This window comes from Oreochromis aureus, linkage group 2 (assembly GCF_013358895.1).
Source record: "Oreochromis aureus strain Israel breed Guangdong linkage group 2, ZZ_aureus, whole genome shotgun sequence".
NCBI classification, from domain to species: Eukaryota; Metazoa; Chordata; class Actinopteri; order Cichliformes; family Cichlidae; genus Oreochromis; species Oreochromis aureus.
Window position 1 is genome coordinate 22,924,187 of NC_052943.1, and position 8,689 is coordinate 22,932,875.

Genomic DNA, 8,689 nt, shown 5'->3' on the forward strand with positions numbered 1-8,689 from the left:
GCCTTTGTCCGGTAATTATATTTCCGCAGGGCGGCTGTACGTATCAGCTCAGATCTCCCTGTTGGTGACCTCTGTAAATAATGATAATAAAGAGCGTACTTGTCGTTCCTAGTGTGTCCCTCCAAGACAATTCACCTGTCACCAAGTGGCCTGGCTGGCCCATCTACCCCCCCAAACCCCCTCATCTTATTGTTGGCCGTTTGCCGGAGCACAGATCAGACGGCTCTCAGCCACGGGGAGTGGTGAGAGCGGTAGATGGAGCTTGTGGAGATCAGGGCTGGCTCTCTTCAACACAGCCAGCACCTCCAACAATAGCCGCCTCTGACAGCTTTGCATAATTCATCTTGTCGAGTCTCTCTCTCTCTCTTTCCTCTTTGACGCTCCTCTCTGCCTCTTCTCTTTCAGTTTCTCTTCAGTTCTTCTGCTTTTTTTGTGCCTCCCAGCGCTTGGAGAAGGGGCGAGGGAGAACCAGGGCAGTGTTCCATCAGATGCTGCCTGTTTCCCCCTGACACTAGTGATTTTGGAGACACAGAAGTGTTTGTCTGCAGCGTGATGCCCAAACTCTGAATTCTGGATGCCATCTGAACCAGATTGTGTTCGTTCTTTATCAAGGCTCAATGCCTAAATCCCTCACTGCAACAAGAACTGTAGAACTATTACCTAAAAATACCCAGATCAGCATCAAAATGGTGATTTTTTTTCTTAAAGTGCTGACGTGAATCGTGGGGAATCTGACCAAATAGTGCTGATATGCCAAAACGATATTTTGGTAGCTATAATTCAATCTAAGTCTTCATAAATGTACAGCTTCAGAGAGAGAAAGGCAGTTAGGAAGTGGAGAAAAGAGAGCAAACAAAATCATGACAGCATTTACCAGCAATTAAATTTTAGCTGCAGCTATATCCTTAGTATACATGGTGACGGATGAGCTTACCGCACTCGGTGCGACTCTTAGGAAACATGATGAAATCCTGCTCCATGCTAGGTCTCTTGTCTCGGTCTATGATGCATATTCACAAGTAGAGTAAAGTGATGCAAATCTCTGGTACAGTCACTTCACATTATTCCAGGCACATGGAGCTTTAAGCTTCATCCCTCATAGTTGCAGCGCATTTAAAAGACAAACAGAGGTACTGTGACTATGAAAAATAAATCAAAAAAAAGCTGAACTGAACTCAAAGCATTTTGTTTTCTTATTTTTCCTGCCTGTCTCTAAATCACAGCGGTCAACGTCTAATCTTAACCATTTTATTGTTCGCCTTTTGTGTGTATATGTGTGTGTGTGTGTGAATTAAATAATAAAAAAAGCATGTGCCAGTCCCAGGATACAACACAATAAGCTGAGCGTGGATGTTTACAAATCCCTCAAATAATCCTTCACCTGTGACTCATGTGAGTTATATATTCATTGAATCTTTAGTGGGGAAATGGCAAGCACAGCCAGATTCATTTTTTAAAATGTAATTGCTAGGTGTGGACAATTGGAATATAAAAACGCAGAGCTTTATAATGTTTTTTTTGCAGTATCTCCTTGTATCTCAAATGGTAATAACGGGTTATTCAGTGAATTCGCACACACAGGCTACAGCATTTATCTGTATCCAAGGCTACAATTATTGAAGCCAGTTCTTATCAAAATAGGTGCTCCCTTCCATATCACACACCCAATTACACGAGACAGTCTTAATTCAATGAGCCACAGTTTGCTTTTCTCTCAAATTGGTATCACTGCAGTGTTATTTCAAACGGCGGATCTAAAGAAGTAATGATGTCCATGGTCATTCACTTAATTGAGAATCTTGCAAGACACTGTCAACAATTATCATCTAATACTCGCGCAAAATGAATTGACTCCATTGCTGACAGACTTCTACCGTCCTGCAGCAATTTAAAGAGAAATCCATGATCGAGCCACTGTTACGGAAATAAAATTAAATTGTAGCGATGCAGCTGCAGAGTAATGATGCAACAGAGAAATCAAAACACAATTGAGGGGGGCTAAAAGAAGCCGTTTCTGTCCGCAACAGTAAACTTGTAAACAAAACATAATGGGTAACAACAAAAATGACGCTGACAAGAATAAAAACTTCATTGTAGACATCTTATTTATTTAGACTGCAGTGCCTTGCTTAATTACAGATTCTAAGTCCAATATCAGTCTTGCCTGACAGTCTAATCTGGACATCTGTAGAACTACTGTAGCCAATCAACAAGCACTCGGAGAGTGGATGAAAATCATTACTCAAACTATATTTTAAATTCTGCAAGCATACAAACCTGGCGACCAGATAAAAATTCAAATGCGCAGAGATATTCTAAAGTGCTGACATTGGGTGTCATTCAAATGCATCTCACACGATTGTACCACAAACTAAACCTCCCTCTTTTAGGATATGCAGGAGGAGATGGAATATACGCAGCAGTCACATAACAACGCTAGACAACCGAACAGTATGAGGGAAAGCTTCAATGGTGAATACTGCAATGGGAGCGCAATACTCAAGAGCTGCTGCAACTGCTGGAAAACATCAAATCTGACCAAACACAGACATACTGCAGTAGCGGTTAGTCTTCATAAGCGTTACAAAATAAATCAATGTGCCTACGCCAATACTACCAAATTAGAAGAAATTTTAAAGCACACAATGAAAACAATTTACAGAGAATAATAGGTTGAGAGCGTTTCTTCTTTAGACCAATTGTGCCACATAAACCCTACAATACATAAAGAAACTGGAGGGTTTTATTCTCTTGTTGTCAGCTTTTTAAGGCGTATGTAGGTCATGATGGCACACGATCAGACTACTGAGAGACTGCAGGCCTTATAAAAGAAACATCAATCTGAAAATTCACCACATCACACTGGTTTTTCTACTTCCAGGGGTGAAACTTGTAGAATCTGGCCTGTAATGATCGGCCAAGCTTGAATTCTGAATGCACACTGCTCTCCGCTGGAAGTCAAAGATTGCTGACCTGTATACCATTACACCGAATCAGAGGCACCAGTTTTACACTCTTCAATGGTCCGATATTCAATATTTTCTCCTTCACCCTGCTGACAATAAAGAGACAGAAATGTGTTACTGACTGGCTTCCCACATGAACTAGCACCTTTGCCTTGTCCCAATCATCGCTCTTCGTCACCCACCAGACCTGAGGCTTTCAGCATCAGAGAGGTCACGTCAACTGAATTATTGAGGCCATCAAGCGTCTCCATCGACAACCGTAGCTGACGCCCAACTTCCCACTGGGCTGTCCAGGGGCCACAAAAGACCAGACCTAAGGCCCTTAGCAGACAGAAGCTATTCTGGGAAACCTTTTCCAGGATCGGTATTTCTTAATGCAAGTATAGCAAAACAGCAAAAGTCATTTTTCTTTAGAATTTTGGCAACTTAGACCACTGCGAGGGGAAGATAAAAAATTCTTCGACTTTAAATAATGAATCGGTTTCATCAATATTTTAATGTGAGCTGGACAATACACAAGTATGACTCTAATAAGCTATAACATCCTTTAAAAATGTAACAATTCCTGACATCGTATTCAGATCCTTTGAATATAATGTCTGTAGTTCATGAAAGCCGAACCTAGACACCGCAGAGGTATTCACTCAGAGCAATTTTCACAAGCAGAGAGCACAATGCATTTCTATTTTATTCTCCCTGTGACACAACTAAGCACATTTCTGTTTGGCTCTCCCCACCAGCCTCAGCCTGGAGCATGCAGCGAGAGTTGCACTGTTACAAAGTCAAGCCCACTCCTCAATCTTGCCACTTGGTCTTGACCCAGAAAGTCCAACGGAGCATGCTGAGCCATAAATGTTAATCTGTAGGTTACAACAGTGTGAAGTGGTGCTGCCCCCAGAGCTGGACCAGCAGGACAGCATCCTGTGGCTAATCGCAGGTGGCTTTCATCTCAGCCTGTTTCGTCCAAAAACCTCAAAACAAAACCAAGAGCTGTCATGCTTGAATAGTCCTTTTTCTTGATTTTAAGTAATCCATACAAAGCCAAGGGAACGGCTTCCACTTCATCACAAACAATTACCAGCTTGGCTGCTTTGTCTGAACGCCTACGCACAACATCACCACCAATGTATTTGCATGCATGTGTGCAATGAGATCCAGAATTCAGTTTGTGTTACGCACAACACATTAGGTCATGCAGTCAGCCTACAGTAGCCATGAGCTGGGTAAAATAACTGTTCCTCTGAGAACATTCCTCTCGCCTCTCCAATCAGAATGCAATGACAGGATTCACATTATACTAAGCAGATATTCAAGATGAAAAATACTAATTAAATCCATCTTTAGTGCTGATATAAAATGCCATTTATATTCCCGACTGTTTCAAGCCCTTTCCGATATCCATATTTTAATTTAATAAAACTTGGTTATGAATTGTAGAATAAAATGGTGTTATATAAAGACATTTAGCATAAAGCATATACCGTATACCCCTGAAACAGCTTACATTTATGCCATGTTTCCCACCCCACCCTCTCTCTCACGCAGCATACAATGTAGTTAAGGACCACAGTGGTAATGCATCAAGTGCTGTCACTAAATATCCCTACTCTAAGCACATTTCAAGAGCGTGCAATCTCTTCCCTCCCAAATGCTAGGGTGACTTTCAGCAATAATTTGGCAACTTGCGCAGACCACAAACAACTTTTCTTTAAATGGTAAACTTTGCTGCAGGAGTCACATCCCTGACAGTAATCCTCTGAGGTGAGGTCATTAAAGCACATATGCAAATCGGTCCGTCAATGGAGGTTTCGCCATCGCGACGCTTGGTTTCTTTAACTTTCTAAAGGCCTGAAGAATGCACCGTGGCATGCTTTACTTTCACGCCAACTATTCATCATGATGTCTGGCTATTCTCATGGGAGGAAAGGGAAAATGTACTCAGAGAGAAAACAGGTGAAAGAGACTACAGCAGACAATAGCCAGACAGGCTGTGTGTTAATAGTAACAGATTAGAGGGCAGCAATTATGTAAAGTAAATATGACATGGAACCGATCCGTTGAGCCCAGGGAACTGTGGGTAGTTTGTCAGGCTGCATTAACCTTCACGTGTTTGCTCTGATGTGTTGAAACAGGCGACTCGGCCATGCTGTTTGCCATATCAAATGTTATAATTCCTAAGGTCATCTTCCGAGCCACTGTCGGCATCTACAAGTAATATGATGAAATATTATAAGCGCAGGCCTGTGCATCGACTCTCCTTCCATATCTCTCATATCTTAGAGGAGTAATTTTTACAGATGGAGAGCAGTCATTTCGATTGCCCCTTAACAATCTATAAAACTGTTTAGGGGCAGTATTCAAGCGGTATTATCCCTAAAGGAGGCAGTTCTCATCACACAGAATATTAAATTCTCCACAGGAATAATGAAAGGGGAAATTACTTAAGGATAGGAACACAGAGTGGCAGTGTTATGTACACAGTTCTTCTAATATTTCTGAATTAATTAGATCATTTTGAGCTCCAAGCACAGAAAAGAAAAGAAATAAATAAATAAAATCAGAATTTCCAGCACTCTGCCGCATCAGAAACTGTAGTCACCTGCTTTGATTACTGGGCTTGAAGCAGCAATGAAGTTTAAAGCTGAGGTATTTGGCTAAAGCCTCAATAAGAGGGGTCACAGCAGAAAAGCCTAAATATCCCAGTTCTAGATGTGTAATCACCTGCCACATTATGGCAAAGCGTGTACTAGACAACAACTACAGTGGGTTATTGCTTTTCTCTGCAGAGCTGTGTAAAATATGTCGACAGCCTAATATTCAGCAGGTCTGTTCTGACTCCAGGTGTGTTTCTGAAGACTGTAAACACAACACACTTCATTTATCAGGATGCTGCTGCAGTCACCAGAACATTAGTCATATAGATTGTTATGTCTTATTCAGAAAAGTCAATTTCAATTATTATCAGTGCCTTGAAAAAAGATAATACAAGCTGCACTCATGTTCTGGTGCCCTGCTACAAAAACACATGTTCAATATCACCCAATAAGTGTCACTGTAATGCATTTACAGGCTTGCACAAGAAACACAGACTGTGTCTCTGCTGTTTGAAGCCTTTCTTTGTTGCTATGTGACCCGATGCAAAGCCAAAAGCTAAAGATTAGAAATATATCGATTGCTTATATACATATTTTTAAGTAATATGCCTCTGACTACCTATCTAATATCTAATCTTTCTGTTCTATTCTATTTCGATTCCATATTATTTAAATTTTCATAGAAGTATTTCTTATGATTTACAAGAACAGCGGGAATAGTTCACCACTCAGGCCTGAAGTGGTGAAGATCTACACTGCTTTACTATTCCAATCCTTGTCAGACATGGAATATGAAACAGCAAATGGCCTCAACTGCTGCAGTTCCTCAATAGCACTCAGGACAATAGCAATAAATCAATTTAGCTGGACAGATATTCTTGTCCTTCTGGGCTATCATATGGACCCAGATGCATGTTTTTGCAGATTGCGTTTAGTCTGATCCCTGCCAGAGCGAAATCAGATCAACGTTTCTCTCTGCCTCATGCTAAGTGCTAAGACAAGTCATAATTCCACATTGCTGAGCCACATGGAAAGTTGAAATTAAACCAGCTGATGTCTAAACTGTTGTGTTTAATTAAAAGAACTTCTTGCCGGTTTTGAAATCCTGCTAATCCTGAAAACCAAAATCAATTTACAAATTGCATGTTCCATATCACATTTTTGCCAGGCAACAGCCTCTTCCTCCTAACCCCAAAAACGCATGTAGAAGGTGGTGGTTTCTGCTGGCATTTGTCTGTACTAACAGGCTTGGAGGTTCTGAACAACTGCGTAATACCCGACCTTTCTAGAGGCCTCTTTGGAGGCAAACAAAAGGTTCTTCTGATGAACTTTCTCCATCTTCTGCTCCTGAAGCTTAAACCACAAATGTGGTACAAGTTAGTGTATTTCAGAACCTTTAACATTATTATTAGATTAAGCAGACCATTTCTGTGCTTGCCATACACCTTATATTAGGCTCCTGGGTGTTTTTGTAGCAATATATTTTTGGAAAAAATCATTTTTTGTATCCAGACCATCCCTCAAGACCCCTTATGGAGTGTAACTTTAGATGTGACTGTGATTAGATTGGAGATAATTATGTTATTACTGTTATCATTACTGAAAAATAAGAGTTTAATAGCGTCAAAAGAATAAATAAAATACTTTTTATATATTTTTCCTAGAATTCTCAAAGATCTATGACCAGCAAAATCCTTAAAAATACATATATATATATATATATAAAAAAAATAAATAAATAAATAAATAAATACCATGATATATAACACTCGTTAAAGGACATCAGGTGAGTTTTGGAAACTCATCTTTTTCATCAATTAAAACTGGAATACAATAACCCCCCACCACCCTGAACGGAATATCAAGAAATGGATACGTCTTGCATCTTTAGCCTGCCCATTACAGCAATACATTTGCTAAACATATAGGCTATAACGCATAATCCAAATATTACCCAACTCATTTGTTTCAAGGTAGTGAAGAAGAGGGGCTGGGCGCCAGGTGGGTTTCGGGTTCGCATCTTATCAAAAGACTCGATACAGCATGCAGACCAAATTAGACACCATTACTGACCAGGGGATAACGATCCTGTGGCTTATTTAAATTACGCGGATGGAGTCTATTTAGAGTCAATGCAAATGGGGGAAATCTAACTACACACTGACCTGCATGGAGCTTCTTCGAGCCTGTCCGAAGCAGCGGCACATAAACTTCCAACGGTGCGCTTTAGTCCAAACTTGCAGGAAGCGGGGAGCTGAGCGCGATGCGGTACGTTTCTTACAATGACCGCGTTTGCAATTCAGCACAGTGTGGATTCTTCAGAGACACCTCTTTCACTACTCCTCGGAAATCTCTCGGCTTGATTAGAGGCTGAAGCCGACTTGCACGGCTCGGAACAGCCGACTTGTGCGTGGACGTTGTGCTGTTGAGTGGGGATGGAGCACGGAGCTTCAGCTGGCAGCTCCGCGCGAGAAACGTGTTTCTGCCTTGAAATCTTCCCAGTAGTCCCGGTGGCTGAGCTCAAGCAATACTTCCGACAATGCAGTTGTCCCCTCTCTGAGGTAACACCGTTATATATATATTTTTTCCAGTCGCCAAGCACTTGCGCTGGATGTTTAAAAGCAGAAAACTCACTCGGTGAGGATGCGGAGTCTCGCCAGCCGCTCTGCTGCTCCGTTGTCCGATATGCACTTGTCAGCTGATAAACTGCGCATCCCGTCGCTTCCCTCAGCCTCGCCTCTGGTCTGCCTATCAGGAACGGGTTAGGCCGTAGGGGTCAACCACACGGGTGAGCAGCAACAAGCACACAGCTGCACCTGTGAAGAAAACGAGTCCCATTATTAGACAAAGAGAGCGTTTACCTCCAACGACATTGTAATAACCAAAACTACCTTTGATACACTGCTACGCGTTTGTTGCTGCCACTTAAATAAGTTCCAGTTTACATGCAAGCTAGAAATATATATATTCCTCAATTTGATTGTGAAAGCGCAGAGGCGGATTTACTCAGAGCCACAGCTTCCAGTCAGCCCACCTGCCTGTTTTCCTTCAGCCTGCTCGCTCCTCTCTTCTCTTTTGTATTGAGAAGCTGTTCATTAAGCTTACCTATGGCCGCACGCGCGCTGCCAC

General features: G+C 41.6%; 1 protein-coding gene across 1 annotated transcript in view; it reads right to left on the bottom strand.

Annotated features, from left to right (window-relative positions):
• Positions 1-8,251, bottom strand: part of si:dkey-237h12.3 (teneurin-3) — a 134,003-nt gene extending 125,752 nt beyond the window's left edge. The window contains exon 1 of the mRNA XM_039621048.1: positions 7,726-8,251. The gene's annotated coding sequence lies outside the window, so the exon portion shown is untranslated. The remainder of the gene's footprint in view (positions 1-7,725) is intronic.
• Positions 8,252-8,689: the final 438 nt, after the last annotated feature.